At 40.8% G+C, this 24,454-nt stretch overlaps 1 protein-coding gene across 12 annotated transcripts in view; it reads left to right on the top strand.

Annotated features, from left to right (window-relative positions):
* The window catches only part of RASGEF1B (RasGEF domain family member 1B), a 559,061-nt gene that overhangs the window by 503,849 nt on the left and 30,758 nt on the right, over positions 1–24,454 (top strand). Inside the window, exon 1 of one of the 12 annotated variants that reach the window (XM_037529058.2) lies at positions 16,295–16,316. The exons of 10 other annotated variants lie outside the window; for them this stretch is intronic. The gene's annotated coding sequence lies outside the window, so the exon portion shown is untranslated. Of the gene's footprint in view, positions 1–16,294; positions 16,317–17,509; positions 17,661–24,454 lie in introns of those variants that run through there. One more of the 12 variants, XM_037529057.2, reaches the window with a different exon arrangement.

Here is a 24,454-nt window from a genome sequence, read left to right as displayed (position 1 = left end):
AAGTTCAGAAAGGAAATACATAGTGAAGAGAAATCATTTTTAAATATTGAGTGTATATCATAAATGTTCTTGAAAAGTATCTAGTACTCTCCCATTGAATCCATATTCTCTAGTGATGTTTATCAATAATCTTGGAGTGAGCCAAGTGGTCAAGGACCTGGCAGAGAGACCCAGAGCAAATTATTTAACCTATCTAGGTCTCTTTTTATTCATCTGCAAAGATGAGATCAATTCTTTTCTTTTTCTTTTAAGATTTATTTATTTATGCATATAAGAACTGGGGTATAGGCCAGAGGTGTGGGGGGTAAGAGGATTCATCAGAGACAGAAGGGAGCAGAACAGGCAGATTGACTGAAATACACTGCTGAGGGGAGCAGCGGGCAAGACAGGAGAGATATGCTGTGCCATGTGGGTTAGCTCCCTCCTCGGGGATCAATTCATGTTACAATGGCTGCCGAAAGCTTCGAAGTGCTGAGACTTAACCCATTGCACCACCAGGGAGGCCCTAGATTAATTCTTTATGAAGCATATTATGGAATCATTTTTTTCTTCCTCTGCCTTATCTATTTATACCTATGTTGTAATAGCAGTAACGATAGTGTGATTTTCAATTTCCAAAAACTCTCATAGTTATTTATTTGTATTATCTGGTCACCATATAAAAATTGTGAGGTATTCCAGTTAGACTCGATCACTCTACTTCCAGATAAGGATGTTGGCCAAGCAGGAAGAGGCCATATGACTTGGCAAGGCCACAGAGACCTCAGATATTTCACTGTGGTCTGTCAGACTTCATGGCACCCCATGCATTGCACTGGACAAAGTGCTGGCAGTAGAACAATAATTCCACACTTTTTTTGTACTGAAATACATACGCAAAGGTAAATGAAAAATAAAAGTAATAGCCTTTTCATCTTATGGACTTGTCAGGAAAGAAAGAATTCCTTTTTTCTCTGAGATAAAATTTCCCTATCTTTGGGAGCGATTGCTCCACTTCTTATGATTCCATGGAGGAGGAGATTAATTTTACTCTGACATCACTACTCCAATTTGTGTAGGCACTAGGCTTAGTAGGATGGCTATCTTTCAACCATGGTTTGTTTGGACTCCAGAGTATTTTTAAATGTAATCTAAAACTGGAATTCTGCAGAGCAACACAAATCCAGATTGGAAGTTATCTTCCTGAGTTCTATCTGAGTTTTTCTCAGAAATCAATGTTTTAGGTCTGGGTATGTGGGAAGTAAGTAGAGTTTCTGTTTCATTTTCAATGAAATTGAGAAGTAATAGAGTTGAAACTCCATGAGAATAAGAACTAAAAGAATAGTTGGGATATTTTCTGTCACAAAAAATACCTTTCTAAGGACTTTCCACAGGACTTTTACAGGATACTTAGGTTTTTTAATAGGTCATGTATTCACAGAGTTCTAGCATGATAAAGTATGAAAAGGTGTCTTGTGAAATGTTTCCTTCCTGTGTCCCCTTATCTTTTAGATATTTAGTTCTCATCTCCTCTCCTAAACAGTTAATCACTTACCAGTTCCTTGTTTATCAGCCAGAGATACTTATGTAAAAATAGAATGGTACAATAATGTTTCTACTTGTTTCCTTCTTTTCTATAAATTGTAGCATATATTACAAAAAAACTGTGCTTTTTTTTTTAATTAAGCCAGTGTAGTTCTCTTATTTTTTTTGTATTATACTCAGGAAATGTTTGATTGTGTGAATGTATCAAAACACATCTATCCATGGATATTTAGTTGCTTCTAATCTTTTACCAGAGGAAATGAATTGATTTGCTTAGGTGTTATTTCACATAATGAGTGGCATCTGTCTGTAGGATCCTTTTTCTTAGCTGATATGCCTCAATCAAAAGGTATATGCACTTGTAATCTTCAACAGTGGATTTTGAAGAGTTCAAGAAAAAGACATCTCAGGATAGTTTTTTTTCTTAAGTTTACTTTTTTTTCATTTTATTTTATGTAATTCTTACATCATTTTTCATTTTTGCACAATGTATGCATTTTCATTTTGGTTATATTCCCCAGGAGAGTTTTAATTTATGTTTTGTTAATAAGTCCAATTAAGCATTTTTCATCTGTATAAAAGTTTTACATCCTTTGCTAATTTTCTGTTGGATTGTTGATGGTTTCCATTTAATAGAAGTACAATAAATACACACATATCTTTTATTTCCTAAACTGGCCATGGAATAGTCTTCTTTTTTTAGGAAAAGGTGGCCATTCTTATCGCTTTTCTATTAGTCCCAGGTGGTTAGTTTTGGCAAACCCTAACTAATTGTACATCTTATTCTTTAATTCTTAAGATTTGACCAAAGTCAAAGTTGAATTTGAACAAATAGAAGATAACTATATCCAAAGCCCTTCTCTTTCTATTGCTTGCCTGCACACATGGTTGAAATGTACTCACTGTATTTGAAAGAAATGACAATTACATTTACAAGAAAGTCCCAGTCTTTCTCTGTAACTAATATTAGAATAATTTTACCAGCCCTTACAATAGAAACTGATCATGTGAAAAGAAAAAATGGTGAAATTGTCTGCAAAACAATTAATCTAACACTATAATTAATGATTGCTTGCTGTTTTCCCCTCCTTTTTCCTTCTCTTAGAAGTTTGAAAAATATTATTTTTCAATTCAAACAGTTTTTAGAAATTTGAAAAAGTGGCATGTTCTGATTTCTCTAAACACCTGATATAATGACACTGTTGGCTTTATAGTATACCATTGAGGAAAAAAAAAGGAATAGCTTGAGTATGAAAGGAGAATGAGATTTCCTATGTGTTGACTATTAAGCAACTAATTAATTAATTCAGCATGTATTATTAAGCAGTAACTGTGAGTCAGACATGCTACTGAACACAGAACATGTAGCTGTAAATAAGGAGAGTTCACCCCCTGCCTCCTCAAAACTTGTTTTCTAACCCAGTCACGCTCAATCCCAAATACAATGAGAACCACCTCGGAAAGCTTTCTTAAACTACCAATGCCTGGGCCAAGACAAGAAGCTGTAGGGGTGCAACTCAGGAATAAATATTTGTATTGATAAAACTCCCCCAGTGATTCTCAGTGAAACCTGAGGTGAAAACCACTGGTCTAGCCATACCCTGGAGTTAGCTATGAAACCACAGTATGCTTTGAAGAGGAAGTGGTAGTGGAAAATTTGATGTGACGTAACAGGAACTATGTAGCGTGGACTTTGAAGCGTTCTTGCCAAATTGTTTAACTTAAAAGTATTGAAGCCTTCAGACCTGGATTCTAATTTATAGATAACTTAGAGGATAGAAAAAGTTACATGGCCCCTTGAAGAAAAATACAAGCAAATGCAGAAAGCGGTACCTTCTCCAAGTCAAATAGATTTAGTTTCTTAAAAAAAAAGGCAATCTCAAGAAAAGCAGGAAAGAACTGGGGTGGGGTAGGGCTTTTATAGATGAAAAGAGAATAAAGAAACAATAACAAAAAATATATAAGGCATTGGACCTCCCTGCTGGCACAGGGGTTAAGGTCTCAGCACTATCAAGCTGTCCCCAGCCACTGTGGCATGAGTTCAATCCCCAGCCATGGAGCTAACCCACTTGGCACAGCAGACCTCTCCTGTCTCTCCCACTGCTCCCTGTAGGGTAAGTGATTATCAGGCTTTTCTGTCCTCCCGCCATTGGCATTGATGATGGATCCCTGCAGTCCTATGTGCATGCCTGATGGCAGACACCTGGAGTAGGGTGTGGGCATTCATAGGTGGATACACCTGGGCTGAGACTGGGCTTTTAAGAGCAGCTTCATGGGGATGCCAGAAGAATGAAAGAGAGAGCAGAAGAGAGAAAACGCCGGAGAGCCCAGGAAGAGTGAAGATTTGCCAGGGACTGGGAGGCCTGCCAGCCTCCTGGCCCCCCGCCACCCCTGCCTGTCATGTACCTGGTAAGAGATCAATAAAAGCCTGAAAAACCACCAAGAGCTCCAGGACTCTCCTTTACCCATCTGTGTAGGTTCACAGAGAACCTGCTCGGTGCCTTCCTGGCACTACATCCCCTCAGCAGTGTGTTTCAGTAGATCTGCCTGTGCTGCTCTGCACTCTGTCTCTGGTGAGTCCTCTCACCCGCCCCCCCACCTCACCGCCCCGCACCTCTGGCCTACACCCCAGTTCTTGTATGCATAAAAAATAAAGAAAAATCATAGGGGCCTCCCTGGTGGAGTAGTGGATTGAAAACAGCGCTGTGAAGCTGTCCACAGCCTCTGCAGCACAGGTTCGATTCCCGGCCAGCCAGGGAGAAACCCACATGGTGCAGCAGACCTCTCCTGCCTTGCCCACTGCTCCCCTTAGCAGTATCTTCAGTCTCTCTGCCTGTTCTGTTCCCCACTCTATCTCTGGTGAATTCTCTCACCCTCCCTTGCCTCTGGCTTGTACCCCAGGTCTTGTATAAATAAATAAATCTTTTTTAAAAATCTTAATATATATAACTGTGGCATTGTGTGTGTGTATATATATATATATATATATATATATATGACATTAATTGACTCAAAAATTCTTGGGAATAATTTTTAGGGATGATTTCAGAAATTAAAATACTTAAATGTATGGTAGAAATTAGATGATATTAGGTAGAATTGTTTTTTCTTAGGGTGTTTAGATATATCAATGATCTATGTAAAGAGTATAATTTTTAGGAGATATGTGCTAAAGTATTTAAAGGTATCAGTCTCTTTCAAATGTTTTTTAAAGCCTCAACCTCTTCCAAACTCCTTTACAGAGGATGAATATATTTGTTTATTTACATATGTAGTTTCATTTTGGTTAAAATGTGTAGTTTTAATGTGGTTAAGAATGTGAATAATGATGATAATTATATTTAATTAACTAGTCAATACCATTTGAGTGAGTTCTGTGTTCCAGGCAGTATGCTAATAATATGATATACATGGTTTATTCCCATTTTTAAAACAAGCAATATTTTAAATATGTTACAAATAAGAAAACTGAAGCTTATAATGATGAAACAACTTGTTCAAGTTCACAGGAGCCAGATTTGAAAAGTTCTTCCTTTTCCATTGTAGGTGATTTTGATCATTATGCAACATTGTCCACCCCCAAACTATAATGTGACTACTTATGTGTTGAAGGCAAGTACATAGGCTTTGGATTTACAGTGCAAATCCACTTAATGTATCTGCTCTATGGACTGTATCCTTCTTGTCATACAAGAATCTTTGGAATCAAGTCCACCTAGGTACAATCTTAGCTGTCAATTTATTAGAATCTCATTCTTAGGTAATTTTTAAAACTTCCCTGGGTATCAGTTTCCTCGTGTATGAAGACAGAGCTAAAATTAAATGCTTTATATTTTTAGGATTATCTTACAGATTTAATAAATATTATGTAGAGAAAGCATTTAGTATGATCCTGGCATATAGTAATTGTTCAATAAATGTTAGCCACCTATACCACCACCACCACTGTTTTGCAACTATCTGAGGCCACGTAGGTTCACTGTCAGTTCTAGCAATTTGAAGGAGAATTTTGGAGCCCTTGGCACCATTTTCATAGGTTTTAATGATAAACAAGACAAACAAGCCAGCCGGGAGACAGCAAATGAGTCCCCTGTGAATCTTTATTTGTTCTCTCCTCTAGGCTTTCTCTGCCATCTCTCGTGGTTTCTTCCTCTCGTAGCCATTGCTGGCTCTCTCATAGCCGTTCCACCATAGCTGTCTCTGAGCAATACCACTCTTATAACCATGACTTTAGGCTCAGGTGTGAACACTTGCACATGGGCACACACATACACACCCATGCTCAGGTGTCCATAGTCAGGCACACATGTCCCACACCCACGTGCCCTCTATATTACCAAGATCAAGGCCACAGGTGATAGCAACAGAGGACAATGGTCTTGACCCACTTCATTTACCCTACACACATCCTCACCATCTCTTAAATTTAATTTGGATGACCACACATGACTCCCAATTATACAAAAAGCTCCCTGGTGCTCGCAGTCATCACTAATGCTGAATCCTTCAATCATGTCCATTGACTGTCAACTTGACATCAAGGACCATGCTTTGAATCCCTAAATACTACAATAGAAGACCTCAACCAGGATTTAAAAATGTGTTTCTTTGCATTGATTCATTAATATGATAATCATTATGATTTAATTATTAAGACTATCAGATACTACAAAATATCTCTAGGAATTTAAAACTAAGATATTTTCAATGGCTTCTAAAACTCACACATAAACAGAAAACTATTTCGGGACTATGAAAGTTCATTCCAGGTAAATAGAATAGTGTGAGAAAAGTCAAAGATGGAAACAATTTTTCTAGTGACAGGCAGTCCACTCAATTGGCTTATCGTAAATGTAAAAGCATAAATAACAGATAAGATTAGAAAGTTCTGTTGAGATACGTGATTGCTTCAATATAGTGAACCGCTTGCAGCTGTGGAGCAAGTGTGCTATTGAAGTTCCTGTCATACTGCATATCAGGGATAGCCTGGCTGTGTATTGTATGTGGATCTGTGTGTGTCTTGTGGGGGCAGGGGTGGGCAATCAGTGGGTGCTCATTTTCTCTAAGCTCTGAATGCAGTGGAACCAGAAATGGCAGTGAAGCTAAGGAGAATTTTGAGGTAGACAATGAGGTTATAGCCACTGACTGGACATAGGTAAAATTGAATATAGATGTCACGCAGGCTCTGAGGCCTCAAGCCTGATGATTGGGAAAATAAAGCCACCATGACCAGAAATGAGACGGTCAGAACAGGAGGTGGTAAATTTCCTAATGGCAATGATGAATCTGTTAGACCTCTGCCTTATTAGTTGCATCATGACCCACCATTGCTGGCTGTATGGTAAGTAAAAAAGTATCAGGTTTTTCCACCCTCCCACCATTAGGTTAATGACGATCTTTGTGGTCCTAAATGCATGCCTGATGGTGGACACCTGGAGTAGGGTGTGGGCATGCATAGGTGGGTGCACCTGAGCCAAGAGACTGGGCATATAAGGCCAGGGCGGAAGAGGGGAGTGGCATGGTGTAGAGTATAGCACAGTACTGCAAAGTACAGTGGAGAACATGGAAACAGGTGAAACACCAACATAGCTGCTTGAACTGATGATGAACCTACTTGGTTTGGGATGGTTACATTACTCAAGCCCACCAGGGTAAAGCTGAAGACTCAAAACTATGACATCCATCTCTCAATATAGTGAACTAAGGTAGTAGAGCAGCTGACATCTTATGAGCCAATACATGAACACAGAGCAAAGGAAAGGGCTTCAAGAATTTCTCTGTTTTTATTTTATAGGGGAGGACAGATAATGAAGGTACGTTTGTAGTCATTCACAAGGTATATTTCTCTTGGAGCCCATAGACAAGACTGGTTCAGAACAGCCCCAGCCTGAACTTATGGGGGTTTCATGGCCCATAGGATCTGTCAGCTCATCTGCTTTATGGACAGGCTGTTGAAAAAAGGAAAGTGAAGATTGCAGGCAAAAAGTGAATTTCAAGGAGCTACCTAGTAGAACAAAAGGTAGCAATATTTTCACTCATGTATTTATTCAGTTGATACTGAGTACCTAAAAAGGTTAAAAAACAAAGATATTAAGCATCTACTAAATACCAAGTATTTTGTGAGCATTAAAGCTGTAGATGAGGTCTTTGTCCCTGTTACTTTTTATTCTTGCTAGTCTACATTTTTATTCTAAATCTAATTTTTTTTAATGGACATGCTTGATTTTTTATTTTTATTTTTTTATTTTTATAGATTCATTTATTTATACAAGCACTGGGTACAGTCAGAAGCACGGGAGGGTGAGAATTCACCAGAGCCAGAGGGGAGAGCAGAGCAGGCAGACTGACAAAGTACACTGCTGAGGGGAGCAGCGGGCAGCAGGAGAGGTCCGCGCGCCATGTGGGACCCTCGCCCGGTGGCCAGGGATCAAACCCACGCTGCCAAGGCTGCGGGCAGCTTCGCAACCCACCGCTCAACCGCTGCGCCACTGGGGAGGCCCTCTAAATCTAATTTTAATGTAAGTACAGAAACACACATGAGATAATTTTGGAGAGTGACAATCTCCTCCTAAAGTCTTCTTGAAGTGACTCTTTATTCTTAGAAATGACCTAAGACTAACCTGTTTCCTGGTAAAACCCATCCTTGGGTCTTGCTTGAAAAGTGGCAGCCCCTGACCACCACTGAGCAGGGCCCCCAGCTGTTCTCCATCCCAGTAATGATCACCAGCTGCAATGATTGTTTATCTGTCCCCTTGTTTAATGTCTGTCTTGCCCACCTGCATGGTTACTCTCTGACAGCAGGAAACTTGTCTGTTTTGTTCTCATTGGGTTCCCAAAGCTTTTTCAGGGCCTGGACCACAGAAAGTTCTTAGTAAATATCTGTGAAATTAGGTTAAAGAACCACCCCTTTTTATTTGGAGCTGAGGGCTGGCCCAAGCCATAGGTCCTTCAGTGCAATAAGCAGGGTAATCATGGGTGAATAAGCATGGTCCCTATTTGGAATGCATCTCCTTTGCTTAAGAAATTAGGCCTAGAAATAGACCTTCCATCATCAAAGTTGAATCTCAAGTCCCTTTAAACAGAACTTAGGGCAGAGGTATTACTTATATCATGATACATTCAGTTGCAGCCACTGCCTCTAGTGTAGACAGAATCTTAGGGAAAAGTGAAAGCAGATGCCCATAGACTTTTTCAAGCTCTACTATCACTGTACTAAAGCAGACATTGAACTTCAGGGAAAGGGAATGCCTATGATTATTGTCAGTGGAGCTGGGTCAAGTCTACTACATCAGGGCCTCCTCAAGTCTCTTGGCTGACTCCTAAGGTAATCAGTCTAAATATTAACAATGAAAAGTTACAGGGCAGGGAGAGGGGCATCCCAGATCCTGCAAACCTGCCTGCTCTAAATAGGTTGTGCCATCTGCCATATCAGCACAAAACATGTGAGACTTTAATGGAAAGGAACCTTAATATAATTAGGAAACAATACAGAAAAGGCAAAGAACATAGTTTCTAAATTAAGTACCCAAAGTTACCTGTCTCCTCGTGGGTAAAAGTCCACCCAAGCAGGATTGGCCCAGAATAAGGCCCCAAAACCTGCCAAAAGTCTAAGGCATCTTCCAGTGGGGACCCACAGAAAAGGATCAGAAACAACCAGACAAGTCTGGAAGGAAAAGAACAAAATCAAAATCAAGAAAAAACCTGCCATTGTCACCACCCCACGGGTCTCTCACCCACATCTGTTTCAACCAGTCCACGACCAAAATGCAAGCGCAGTTTCTTCACGTGTCTCTCGGCTCCATGTGCCTCCTCCAGGTCTCCTTCTGGCTCTCCATCCTGCTTCCTTCCTTCCTCAGTCTCCTCTGCAGCTTCTCTCTCTCTGCTCAACTCCACCCTCCTTTTGTTTGGGGCCAGATACCTGGAACCTCCCCCTTTCCTGGGGACCTCCCTGTTACAAAAACAGTCTTAATATGAAGGAGCATTTGATCACTAGAAAATACCTCTGAAATCATATGATCCAGTTACATGTATTATGTAATTGGATTAGTTGAGGAAAGTAAAAAATGAGATGCTGAATTCTTCAATGGAGAACCAAGTTTTATAGGATCCTGTTTATTTGTTCCTCCACTGAACAGGATCCCATTGACATGTTGGCTGATTGTTTTACTCTACAGGTGAGAGAATGAGTCTCTTTCATTGTTGCTCTCAGCAGACTGCCCTGATTTGCATTTCCTCACTCATTTTGTGTGCACCAGAACAAGTTCTACTAGCCTTTTTGCAAATTAATGTTTCAGTATACTATTTGTTTCTCCCTAAAAGAACTCCTGTTTGACAGGTTCAGATATTCCCTTTTCCCTGGGCTCTATGGATTGAGGAATGGATTGATCACTCCAACATTAGAAATGAAAAAAATTTTACCACTATGTAGTAAAATTTTCTCTGAAAATAAGACAAAAAAAAAAGAAAGAAATGAAAACCTAAAGACTCCTATAGAAATGTATAAAGGCTAAAAAGCATCTTAATTGTCAGGTGAGATGTTTCTGGATTTTATGTCATTGTGATAGAATATTTAAAGGATTGGTCTAACAATATATATGGATTATATTTCTCACTAATGGAAGGAAAGACACAGATCAAAATTCATATTCATTTTTATTTTGTATGTTCTGAATTAAAAGATGACAATATGTCTGTCATTCACCTTACTGCAAAGAATATGAGGAGGGCTAACCCAAATCTCATATATTTAAAGATAATTTCAAGACAGTATATCCTAGTTCAACTTTTACTGCCTTTTAAGACAGCTAGTACCTTTTAACTTAGGAAGGCAGGGCATATTAAAAAGTTTATCGTAAGTTCTTAAAAAAACAAAACAAAACAAACTTAAAATCAATGTTTTATTTTTCTCGGGAACTTTATTCAGATTGAGACATTTTATTTCACCCTTTGTTAAGAATTTCTTGGGCCTCTGTGGTTGCTCAAGTACTTGAGTTTCAGCACTGTGAAGCAGCCACTGCAGTGTGTGTCAGTAGATGTGCCTGTTCTGCTCCACACTCTGTCTCTGGTGAATTCTCTATCACACGCAAATCCCCCTGCACCTCTGGCCTATACCCCAGCTCTTGTATGCACAACTAAATCAAATCTTACAAAAAAAGAGAGAATTTCTTTCTGTAAGGGGTTGAATTCATACCTCTGTAGAAAAATCCTTAGTCTTTCTTAAGTTTGTTTGTTTGTTTATTTTGAATGGAAGAACTGGGGTGTAGGCCAGAGATGCAGGGGGTGAAAGGATTGGGGTTAGGGTTAGGGACCTACTGGAATACACTGCTGAGGGGAGCAGAGAGCAAGATAGTAGTGGTAGTAGAGGTCTGCTGAGCCCAGTGTGGGTCAGCTCCCAGTCTGGGACTTAACCCTTAGGCCACCAGGGAGGTCCCAAAGCCTATTTCCTAACAAACTTTTTTTAGGAGTGTAAAGGGCAGGAATGGACACGGTGCAGGTTTTCTAGGATCCCATGCAGAATGGGTAAAGGAGGAGTCAGAGTCCTCAGTGGTTTTTGCAGGTCTTTTATTGGGGGTCACCAGGCATACGGCAGGCAGGGGTGCTGGGGGGCTGGGAGGCTGGCTGGCCTCCCAGCCCCCAGCAAATCTTCACTCTGGGCTCTCCAACCTTCTCTCTCCCTGGGCTTCTGCTGCTTCTCGGCTTCTCTTTCTGCTTCTACTGGCGTCCCCATGACGGCGCCCTTAAAAGCCCAGTCTCAGCCCACATGAATCCCACCTACATGCCCACACCCTATTCCAGGTGCCCGCCATCAGGCATGCATTCAGGACCACAGGGATCCGTCATCTATCCTGATGGCGGGAGGGCAGAAAAGCCTGACATTTTCTTTACCCTACAAGGAGTTACTCTCTTTTAGATCATTAAACAATTGTCCATACCAGAACATTCCTCATCTCTTTCTACTCTTTCCAAACACCACTTCTGCAAACAACAGCCATGTCTTTCACTCTACCTACTCATCCAAACACATCTCCAAACACACACCCTGACTCAACAGACCTGCAGCAAATGCATCCCACCCCCAGGGAGCTGTGTCCAGACATTCCACCTCCATTCCCTTCAATTCTTGACCACTCTTCAGAGACAGCTAATGGGAGACAATTACTTGGATAATTATAGATTCTAAAATTATCACTAGTTAATTCCAGGTCCTGGAAGCATTAATCATATGCTAGTGGTGTTAGCATGTTGGAGATTTGACATTAAAGCAGGTTTCAGTCAAGAATCAAAGCTCTTTTCTCTGTTTACTCATGATGCATACCAGAGAAGGAATAATTACATCAAAAAGCAAGACAGGGGTTAATTTTGATAGACTATGTGAGATGTATAACATTATAAACACATTTTTCACATATTATAATTTTGCATAGTGGAACCAGATAACAGTCTCTGCAATTTTAACTTGTAGTTACTTTTTGTAAGTGTGATCTATCAGCGAGGAGGAAAAAGTGAAATAACTTTACTGATATATATTATCTTACAATATGAGCTTTAATTTAGAAGTTTATGCATAATAGCTGTATGAAAAGATCAAATTTCATTATGCAATGCTTTTATTTTGGAAGAAACTTACAAAATAAAAAATACATATAAACACCGGTGTTCCAGCCACTCACAAATGACAATTGCAAACATTTTATCATATCTCCATGAAAGAAACTGAGCTCTACACACCAAGTTGAAGTTCCCAGAGTCCTATTCCCAGTCCCTCCTCCAGAGAGACAGCCATTCTCTCTAATCCACTAATGAATAGTTAAACCATATGATCTTTTCCATTTTTTTTATAGATTTAGCATTAAGTTTTTCCATAATGATATCCAAACATATTATACAGAAATGCTGGCCTTGCTACAGAAACAATGACTATCCTTTTGTAGTGTTTGGACATTTTACAAAATTAAACTTTACAGAATCACCCAGAAATCACAACTGCTTTCCTGTTTTGAAAAGATGTTACAGTTTCATGAACTCACTTTATTCTGTGAAGAAGAAAACACCTTGGCTCTATGTTTTTATTATGACAATAGTAAATGTTAATTAGAGAAGCTTTTTTGAACAACATACTATTTTTTAAAAGATTTATTTATTTACGCATACAAGAACTTGGGTACAGGCCAGAGATGTAGAGAGTAAGAGGATTCACTAGAGACAAGAGTGGGAAGTAGAACAGGCAAATCTATTGAAATACACTGCTGAGGGGAGCAGCAGGCGAGACAGGAGAGGTCTGCTGTGCCATGTATGTCACCTCCCGGCCGGAGATCGAACTCACACTACGGTGGCTGCGGATAGCTTCATAGTGCTGCGTCTTAAGCCCACCAGGGAGGCCCCCAACATACTATCTTAAATAGACTTTATGAAGTCTGATTGATGGCCTAGACTATAGTTAAATTAATGATAAAGCAAACAACATATTTACTATTTTACTTCCTTGAATTATAAATAAGATTAATGTTATTGGCATTGCTTAGAAAATTCTAATATTAGGCACTAGCAACATATAGAGAATTCTCTTTTATCATTTTATCAAGAAGTATTTAATGGAAAACATGTGTCATCAATATTTGAAAACAAATTGTACTTCATTAATGTCAAAAAAGCTCCACAGTCTCACGCTTGCAGGAATAATTGAGAAGTAAAATCATATAGTAACTGAAATATGGAGCTTATCATTTGTGCTCTTTGACTTGTACAGCGTGGCTATTATCTTGTTGGACGACCTTGGACAGATCATTTAATCTCTGTAGGATTCAATTTCCTTTTCTCAAAAATGCTCTGGTTGCTGATATGGGGGTGGGGAAAGATAGAAATGATCATTAGTATTTTTCTCAATTCTAAAATCTTATTATTCTATTACTCATTTTCACTTCTCCCTTCCCACTCAGTGTTCTGGGACATAGATTGGTAATTAGTCAAAACTAAGGAGTTCTAGCAAAATAATTAGATTTAGTACTAAAAGCTACAAGAACTTGCAATGAAAAAATATTTTCTTAATTTATGGTGAGATCAACTCATTTGCAAGAAGCCAGACAAAAACTGCTCCAAAGAGACATAAGAAATAGAAGAGTATTTACTTTTCACTATATAGATTTTATAGGATTTAGCTAAATAAGCTCATGTTAAATGTAGTTTGAGGGCCTCCCCGGTGGCGCAGCGGTTGAGCGCTGGGTTGCGAATCTGCCCGCGGCCTCTGCGGCACCAGTTCAATCCCCAGCTGCTCCCCGGCCACCGGAGGAGGGTCCCACATGGCGCACAGACCTCTCCTGCCGCCCGCTGCTCCCCTCAGCAGTGTACTTCGGTCCTTCTGCCTATTCTGCTCCCCGCTCTGGCTCTGGTGAATTCTCTTACCCTCCCGCACTCCTGACTGTACCCAGTGCATGTATAAACCAACCAACCAAATAAATAAAACATGCCTCTATAAAAAAAAAAATAAATGTAGTTTGACTTTTACTCGAAACAGTGATACAGCTGATCAAAACGATATGCTTTTGCCATATGCATTATATTAACCAATGAGGATGATATGGCTGTCTCATGACTTTGTGATTATGTTAAATTATTTCTAAATAGCAATAGACCTCCTTTGTAAGGGTAAATAAGAATTGGAAAATAAGTGAAATAATAATTATTGTAATGGAAAAATAATAATATTGTCGTTCAGCAATTCTTGTCTGCTATAAATGAAGACAGTAATTTTTTTTTTTTTTACATCTTCATAGCGGAATTTAAAAATTGACTGTATCTGTTATGGAATTTCCCCTGGAGTTGATAAATCCTTCTGTATAACTTTAAAGTCTGGGAGATAAAAACTGACAATGACATAGATATGTGGAAGGACATCCCTAAAATTATCTTTTCTAGTCAATTCCCTTCTATTAAGGTATACTTTAGTAAATTTATTTATATTTATTTATTTTTATATTTCAAAGATTTTATTTTTGCATAGAAGAACTAGGGTGTAGGCAAGAAGTTGGGGGGAGGGTTTGAGAAGTGTAGGGTAAGTGATTATCGGGCTTTTCTGCCCTCCTGCCATTAGGATTAATGATGGATCCCAGCGGTCCTAAATGCATGCCTGATGGGGGGGGACACTTGAAGTAGGGTGTGGGCATGCGTAGGTGGGTACACCTGGGCTGAGGCTGGGCTTATAAGGGTGGCATCACGGGGAAAAGAATCACCAGAATGAAAGAGAAGCAGAAAGGAGAACGAGACCATGAGAGAATGCCAGAGAGCCCAGAAAGAGTGAAGATTTGCTGTGAAAGGCTGGTAGGCCTCCCAGCCCCTGCCCCCCTGCCTGCCACTCATACCTACCTGGTAAAATCCCAATAAAAGCCTGAGAAAGCCATCAAGGGCTCCAGGACTCTCCTTTACCTGTCTGCGTAGGTTCATAGAGATCCTGCTCTGTGCCTACCTGGCACTATAAAGGGATTCACCAGAGACAGAGCGGGGAGCAGAACAGGCAGATCTACTGAAACACACTGCTGAGTGGAGCAGCAGTCAAGACAGGAGAGGTCTGTTGCGCCATGTGGGTAGCTCCCTGGCTGGGCATGAGCTCAGGCCTTAGTGGTGATAGCGCTGAGACTTCACCCCTAGGCCACCAGGGAGGCCCACCTTAGCAAATGTAAATGAGTGGTTTTCTATAATATTTTTAGTGATCCCAGGAAAGAAAAGTATGCCTTTGCAATGACCACTGTCAGATTGGACCCAACATTCTCCCTGAATATGATAATGTATATGAAAAGCATCATGAACTACAACAAATATTGGGAATTATTACAAAGATGACAACCACAGTTCTGTCATAAAGGACATACTTTACTTCTCTACTTTTCATAGTTTATAGTCTTCTGACTCTTGTGGCTCAACTCATATTGATGTAAATGTTGATGAGCTCAATAACAGTCAAATTGATGCAAATAAAGTCCTGCTAATGATTACCTTATTTAAGTAAAAAGAATAGTCATTTTTATTGAGTTTCTGCTATATAGAAATGTGTTGAATGGTGGCAAATCCTATGGTGGAAACAACAGTAAAGCAGGGAATAACATTATGGAGTGGATTTTACTTCAGGTATAAATAGGGAGGTCAGGATAGATTCTCTGAGGGTCCATGTCGTTAATTCTTTCCTTTATCTTCTCCATATTCTCAAATCAATTACTTTTATAAGTTATGATTGCTAACTTTCAGGTGGCTCTAAAGTCCTGTATTGTGATCCTTTGGCTAGTGGTAAAGGCAGGATTAGGATTTGGACCAGGTGGCTCTGGAGTTGACCCCTCACAAATAGGGAGGGGGAAGGGTTCTGTCTGCCAGCATGGGGAACAGGAAGGAAGTTTGGTAAAACATTGGATTAATATTTTCATAGTGTCCATTTTGTATTTTAAGAAACTAAACATCTTTTGGTGGAGAAAAACTTTAAAAGTAAAACTGGTTAAAATCTTCTGGGTTGGTGGGTGTATTCAGGGCTTACTAAGGGTAGGTAGGTCAAATATTCCCATAAATAAATCCTGATTTAGTCCATCCCTTTTATTTTTACAGGACCAGGAACCTCACAATTTTAAGTGATTAACACAGCTTCTAGCTTGTTTGTCATAGAACCAAGATGGAAAGCTGAGCGTCAAAGATAACCAATCAGCAGAACCACAACAGCTGGGCAGGGCTTCCTAAGCCTCTGCTTTAACTCTGCTTGGCCAGCCGGCCAAGAGCTCTGGAAGTTTGGCTCTGCTTTCAACTGCAGACTCAGCTAGGTGAGAGTGGATTACTGGGTCAGGGGCAACCCATTTGCAGCAGGGAAAGTGGGAGTAAGATTAGAGGAAAGGATGTGTGAAGAAGCACAGGTGAAAATGAAGGCAGAATCAGCTGAGAACAGACAAGGTCAACTTCACCATGATTATTTCCACTGCAGGAAGGAGGTTTGGAGCAGGGACAAAAAGGACTCCTCTATCTAAGTAATCCTAATTATAGTCCTGTAGGACAGGTATGAATAGTGTCGTTTTATAGCTGGAAAAACTGAAACTCAGAAAAGCTATTTTACTCACTCAAGGTCACGTAGCAGATGAGAGGGCCTCCTGAGACTTTAAGTTTTTTCTTTCCATGGGTCTCTTTCTGCCCCTATTTATTTCATCCTCTTCCCTTCAGCTTCCTTTTATTTGTATGAGGGGACGTCCTGCGGGTTTTACATTTTTTCTAAAATAGTTATTAAGTATCGAATGATAGAGTATGCGGTTACCATGACCACACGGCCTTTATGGAGGACCAGCCTCCCTACTTTGCCTCCAGAATCCTATGTCACAGCACAGGTTCTCTTTTCTGATGGAACTTGGGATCGCCGCAGTTTTACATTTTCTATGTGGGGCCATTTGCTCGTTTGCGCGCCAGCAAACCTTTCGCTTCAGAATAGCGAGGGCCAGCCCACTTTTGCCTACTGTGTGCCCCCAGCATTCGGCAGCTTAACGCTCAGGCTGTCGGTAAATATTTGCTGGACAAATGGTCTTGTGGTTTCTCTGAGCTCGCTTCTGGAAGTTGCATGGACAGTAACCTTTAGCCCATAATGATGTTAGCAGATACTGTATAACGAGTCGGGCCGGTATTTACAGGTAGTACACAGGTAAATGAACACTCACACACACACAAACACACACACACACATGACTGCGCATCGGCCCCGGACAGGTGCGCTCGTGAAGACTCGCGCGCCTTGGAGAGCCCCGCGCCCGCGCTGGTAAACCCCGCAGCTCCCCCGGCCTCCGCAGCGTGGGCGGGCACCCCGCGGCCGCGCAGCTCTGGTCCCCCGCGCCCCGGGACTCTCCAGCGGCCCGGGGAGCAGGGGGCGCCGCCGGGTGGGCGGTGAGCTTTGTGCCGATTGGTCCGCGCAAGCCGGCGGGGCGGGGCTGGCGGCGGGGGGCGGTCGCGGAGCTAAGGGGGTGTGCGCGCCCGCAGCAGCCGTAGTTTCAGTATAAACAAGGCTCCCGACTGGTTGAGCGAATATTTTTTTTCCTTCTTCCCGCGCGTTTTCACTGCGTGTCCTTTGGCCGTGTTTGTGGGCGCCCGGCAAAAATCTGAGAAGCTGAGGATCGAGGGTTCGTCTGCAGGTGGGTTGTTCCTGGCCGGGCTTTTCTCCCCAAAGGCGCCGAATCCCGCCGCGCTTCGGAAGGCTTGATGCTGCCCTCGCGCTGCCCCAGGCCGCCTGAGCCTCGCGGAGCCGGTCGCCGAGCAAGCCCGGCTTTCGGGGTGCGCCCCGGCTGCCGGCTGCGCCCAGGGGCGCCCTGAGAGCCCGGGACCGGCGAGGGTTCGCTGGCACAGGGCGCCCTGCAAAAGGCAGTAACCCCGACATTCTCCCTACCCGGTTGCCGCGGGTGCCTGGGACTCCCCCACGGAGGGAATCTGATGCCAACAGGTGCGGGGGCTGAGGGGTTCGGCCCTAAGTGGGATGGGTTTGCGATTTGCCTGGCTCTCACCCCCGTGCCACAACCAGGCCTTCTGTTTTGAGGTCTTGGTAGTTTTTGAGAATTTATCTAAGTTCTAATCGCGTCTGTCCTTTCTTTTCTTGTGCACACCTAGGTTGTTTGCTTCTACTTCTTGGCTAGTGTGTGTGTGTGTGTGTGTGTGTGTTGGGGTGAGAGATTGCTTCTCGTGTCGGTGCCATATAATCTACGATCTGACTCTTAGGAAGGGGCCAGGGAACAGAGCTCACCACTAACGAAGTGAATGATATTCTTGCCTCGCTTCATTCACCTGGCGAACTTGGTACACACCGAGTCGCCTTGGGTTTGCCTGGGCTCAGGTAAGTCGGTTGGTAGGGTGATAATAATAACTGAGCTAGGGGTACTTGGGAGCCTCGCGGGCAGCCAGAGGGAAGCTCCTCTTTCTAGGGAACAGTGGAGACAACTTCAATGCTGTACAGGAGCAAAGGGGAGGGGGGAGATCAGGGCTGGTGTGTGTGTGTGTGTGTTCTGTTGGTATGTCGGCCTGCATACCATTTGACTGTTGCTTTCCACCTTACTCCCGCCGAATTGGTGCAGTTCAGGCAAAAGCGACGTAGCTAAGTCCTCTGACAGTGCAGAGGATGGCACAGTGCTGTTTATAGGAGAAGATCCCTGGGCAGCGATGATCTCTTCTGAATTCTGAATTCCCCCAATGAATTCAGTGGGTATACTGTGCATAGATGAACATGCACAAGTGTGTGTGTTTGCGTGTGTGTGTGCGCGCACGCTTAATGCATCTCCAAGGAGTCCTTCGTCAGCAGCCCCATGTGACTGGTCAGGAACTGCTGCTGTGCATACCTCTATATTTAGCCATGGATGATCTCTAAGGGCCAAGGGAGGGTCTCTGAACTGTGTGCATAAAGGGGAAGAGTCTAGGGATCTGGGTGTTGCACTCTTGAATAATGTCTGGTACAGTCAGACTCAGATGGGGTGAATAATTATACTTTCCTTTTGAATACAGTAGCTAGAGTTTAGCATGTGATGACTGTGCCTTAATTGAAAACATAGTCTAACCATGGTGATAAGCCTGAGAAACTAGGAGGTTTACAATTAACCGGAGTATACCCCTGATTACACATTTGAGAGGAAAATAACTGCTCATATGAGTTTAGAGTAAATGTAGAATTGATTTCAGAAAAGATATAAAAATAAACATTCTTGGCTGTTGAGGTTTTCATAACAGAAAAAAAGAAGGGCAGCTTGTTTTAATAGCTATTTTATTTTGGGGGAAAGACAGTGGTTGACTACTGAGGACCTGGGATATTTTTGACAGAAATCAGGGTTCATAAGCAGTGCTATTAATTTATTACTTTCAAGCAGATTTTCTGGCAAAAATGAGATCAGTTAATGATTAACAAGTTTCTTGTTGGCATTCTTCCACCACATGCAGGTCAATCCTTTGTTTTCCTAGAGGTGGCAACATTTCTGGCTACTAAGCATACTGGCCTTGTACTTTCCACTTGTTTAATGGAGTGTTAAATTATTAGAATTTATTTCTCCCACGGTGCATTTTCAGTCTTGCTCTGTTGTATGTGCTTCACTAGATATTTTATCTGATATTACCACACCTATTATCTAGGATCATACTTGCAATAGAGAATCACCAGAAAGTATTGACATGTATGTTTTTTCCCAGCTGAGCATCTAATCAATGTATTTTTAGGTATGTTACTAAATAGTATGTACCATAATCACAATCACATATTTTTTATAATATTACTAATATTGCTTTCTTACTATCTTAAAATTAACTACTGGCTAGCAAAGTACAATGAACCCCACTCCCCAAAAACCCCTCAAACCAAAATTCACACCCACATTACATAATACCTATCTAGGAAAAAGAGAGAAATGGTAAGAAAATTGAAGGGGAGGAGGTGGGTGAGTGTTAGGGAAGGTATGTTACTTGGCACAGGAAGTAATGGGATCAGCTTGATTTACCTTCCAAAGGCTACCTGGAAGGAAAAGCAATTTGCATCGCCCCCCCCCCCAACCCCCAGAGCCTTTCTTTAAAAGGGAGAAGGAGAAGGTAGAGAGTATTTATCTCCTCTTGCTTGGCAGAAGAATCTGGCATCCCTGAAGCAGAAACTGAGAATCTTGATTCTGATGCCACACATAGTAAGTGGAAAAGCCATTATAATATTTTGTGAGGTCTTAAAGAGCGGTTGTACTATTGAAAATATTGCTTAAGATTTATGGGATTTTTGCTGTTAGTGGTTGAATGCAGATTTTGCCTCCCTACCCCCTTCACTTTTCAAGATACTACAGTTGTCCTTTTTTGGTTCTCCAATTAAATCCACAAAAATTAGATTCCTTGATTATATTAAAATGACAGACATTAGCCTAGTGCTGTGGGCAGATTTCTGCCTTGAGCACCTAGGATTCTATTCAGTTCAGAGCCCAAACAGGTCACTTACTCTTTCTATATGTGCAATCTCTATAAATTTGACAGGGTGTTGAACTGGATGATTTATGGAGTCTCTTTTAGCTCTGTGATCTTTGATTTATTTTACTGTAGTCTCACTTTATGTGCTTGTACCTTGTATTAGCAGTGGAAGAATGATGAAGTAATTGGCATTGATATTGATATGGATATTCAGCTGCTTTCTGGAAGCATAGAGATGCAGACAAGAGTGTGAAGTTTATTTTTGTTGATGAAAATTTCTGTAGAGCTTTAATATTTTCCTTGAATTGCCTTTTTTGCTTTTGTTTTCCTCCTATAAAGTATATTGCAAACTACTAATAAGCAGGAAAATTTTTAGCTTATTAAGTCAGGGTGACTATCTGAAGAATTTTTAATTTCACTTTTGAGCAGTCATTTTATTTCAGGTTTATATATTTACTATCTCATTTCAAGATGTGTGTGTATCTGAAAATTATTCACTTGCAAGTTTTATTAGAATGTCCTGGCATGAAAATTAGTTGAACTTGGGATAGTAAAAATTATCCTGGTAAGAAAGGAGAATGCTTTATGAACTACCAGTAGGTAAGCTATTTATTTAAAACAGAAGAATGGGTTGGGGGCATAGTTTTCATATACTTGCAGTCAAAAAATAAAGTTATCCCCTAGTCATGCTTCATAATAAAATGCAGTAGAAAATTTTACTTATGACCAAATGTCCTCACTATCAAGTCATTTTCCTGCTGAGATGAATTGGATTTAAATAAACTCTTGTAATAAAGGATACTCCCCATATGATATTCCATAAATTGATATCTACCATGTATGAAAGATATGGTTAATTAAATGAAACAAAATTTAAAATTTAGTTTCTCACTTGCACCAGCCCATATATTTTAAGTGGTGTCAATAGCTACATGTGACTAAGGGCCATACTGAATTAGTACAGAAGAGGGACATTTGTACTATTCCAGAAAGTTCTTCTTGACAGCACTTAATTAGATAATGATGATTTTTATGATCTAGAAGAGCACTTTTATTCCTTTGGGAAAGGAAATAATTCTTATCATAGATGGGCACCTAAGACACAAGACATAAGACTATCTGGCCTTATCAGCCAGTATATACTTTAAACTGCACAGCATGAACTATGCCACTTCCCTAAATTCTGTAATGTTCCAACATCACAAATGCCAAATTCTCATTACTATTTTTTTTCTCCAGAGCTCTAGTTGTCCCTGTGCTTATCGCAACCAGCACTGACTGTTACTGCTGGAAAGCACCCACCCTTTCAAAACAGGGGATATGGAGCCATCTACTGGTAGGATCAGGAACTGTATGAAGTTGTAGGTTAAAAAACAGCTCAATGTCAACAATAGTCTATATTCCCACACAGTAAAGATTTATCTCCTAGCAAAGTTTTGAATGATTCTCCAGGCCCATTTTTAGTCGCCCTGTCCTGAAATGTCATTTTATGTTTTAATGAACTGCTAACAAGATATCCCTGAGACAAATGATAAGAAACACTAGCTTTGTTTTTCTTCCAGGGAAACCAAAGATAGTAACTATTTGAGTCACAGTTGCCTTCCTCTATCAATGACTAATTAGTAAAGACTTTTAAAGTAACATCTAGGATAAATGAACAAAAAAGCAATTTTTTTCATAATCAAAAATAACACGACTGTTTCATCTTTGTAAAGAGAAACAGGGTCATCTTTTCTCAAAAATACTTCCTATGCCCCCCTCCCTTGACTATGCCACTTACCAAGCATTTGGGACTCAGTTCCAGTTCAAAAGAATGTACTTATCTGGGAGTTAACTTACTCATGCCAAGTGAGTTGATTCTGAGTTCTGGACTCTGTATTGTTTGCATCTGCATACACTTCTCAAGGAGGTGAACTCTAGAGAAGGTGTAACCATGTCTACAGTTTCCAGACATGCTGATAGAAATCTTGGCTTCTAGGACTTCCCTGGCTAAAGAATAAAATGATAAGATAATCTAGGCATTTTCAAGCCCTGCTTTCATAGTGTCAGAAACTTGACTTTTATCTTTCACCCTGAGTCCAACCTTTAGTTCCATCCACTCTTTGAGCATGTGATATTCGCTGAGCTGGCAGTGCCCAAAGGAAACTCAACGGACTCCTGACACCAGCGGCGGGGAAAGCTAAACTGTGCACTCTTCCTAACTCAGATCTCTGGAGCCTTAAATGGGACTGATGAGGCCTCTCCCTGAGTGCAAAGTTCTTTGGAATCTAGGTAGGGGGGACCAGTAATTCCAGTACTTACAGAGCCTCTCCTCACTAAACAAACATGCTTTCAAAGTTCAGCTGTGATAGAGAGGCCCTCCTCTACCTCAGCAGGTTTGCTTTTTTAATTGGGATACATGCCTAGCATTTTAAGTGACGCTAAATGATAGCGATCTGTGTACAGATAATGGATTTGTTAAATGCTGCACCGAAGCACCCTGATGAAATAGGGATTGAAAAAGAAAACACTTAATTTTCTTTCACTCTTACCTTTTCTATCTCATTCTCTTGAGTGTAAAAGAAGTGCTGAACTGACATTCTTTCAGAGATTTACACAGCACCTGAGGCAGAGGCTGAAGGATAGCTTCTGATTTTGCTCCTCCACCCATCTTCTCAACTTCTTTTCCAATTCGAATTGTCACCTGAAACCACCTTCTCCTGATGCACCTGCCTCATCATAAATAACATTGTGCAAAAGCGGTTGCTAATTCAAACACTGTTTAGAAAAAGGCAGCTTTTCATCTGATGCTTTAGTGGGTTTGAAACCATTAGGCATGCCTTTCAAATCCATTCATCCCTTAAATCACCCAGAGCTGGCTTCCTTGCTGCTGGATCAATGTCAGGCTGAATTTTTTCAGGGTCCTGGAAGAACATGATATATCTTTGTGCCTGAATTAGCTGCCCCTATAAGCTGTCTTTTCTGTCAGCCAACTTTTTGGCTAACCAAATTAATTTTAAGAAAGTACATTTATCTTGTATACCTGAGTTGACTATATCTTTAAACTTCCCTTTGGGAAGTTTTCCAGAAAAGACCTGTAACCTGTATGCTTAGCTTTCTTTAGGCATGGTTCGCTGTTTTAAAAACCAAAATCTGTCCCCCATGGTTTCATTGCCTCCTCCCCATCCCCAAGTGCTGCCTCAGTTTAAGGGAAAAGCCTATTTCAGTATCTACCCAAACCCAAAGCAGCCTCATTTTAAAAACTCTCTAAATCCATTTGATTAGTACTACCTAAAAATGCAAGTACTCCTTGAATTCTAGGGAGTCACTCTTGAAGGTGTGAGACAAGATTTCCCTCAGAATCATGGTATTTTCCTTCTTTGTGGAAGAGTAGATAAAATTTAGATTCTGTAGCCAGCCCGTGTGATTTCATAGAGTCTTTACTCCTTGAAAGTTTGTGCAAACTTGTGGGTATAGCTCTCTGAAAGTGATGTGGGGAAAAGCTTGTGATCTCCTTAAAAAGTTAGAGCCACAGGCTGGATAAATTATGTGCTATTTTTGAAACTGGCTCCAAAAGAAACTTTGTAAGGTGAGGATTGCCTGTGAGTTAACCTGCCATTTTGCCTCTGTCCTGTTGGTAGTGATGGGAATAAAGTCAGCTGCTTTTTCCGGTGTTTCATATAAATCTCTTCCCCAAAGGGATTACTTTCTTTGAAGTTTGACTTAACCGTGAATTAATGCCAACATTTAACTTACTGCTGTCACACAGCATTAAAGAGTCAGTTTTTTGTAAACAAGATATTTGGTAAATATGACCACATAGGTAGGTATATTGGGTTGGGCAAAATCTGTAGAAATGAATCATTGCAGAGAGTGGAGAATTTAGTTCTAAAGTGATGCTGCCAAGGGTAGTGAGCAAGACATTGGAAGTTTATGGGAGCCCATCGTTGTGAGTGCTGTACCAATCAGAAGAGCAGAACCCACAGATCAGAGGAAACCAGAACTGACTGAGATAAACAAATGAAAAGAAGCTTTG

This window comes from Talpa occidentalis, unplaced genomic scaffold (assembly GCF_014898055.3).
Source record: "Talpa occidentalis isolate TD23 unplaced genomic scaffold, MPIMG_talOcc4v2.1 talOcc4.6, whole genome shotgun sequence".
NCBI classification, from domain to species: Eukaryota; Metazoa; Chordata; class Mammalia; order Eulipotyphla; family Talpidae; genus Talpa; species Talpa occidentalis.
The sequence above is the reverse complement of the archived record's forward strand: the minus strand, read 5'-3'. Positions and strand labels throughout refer to the sequence as shown.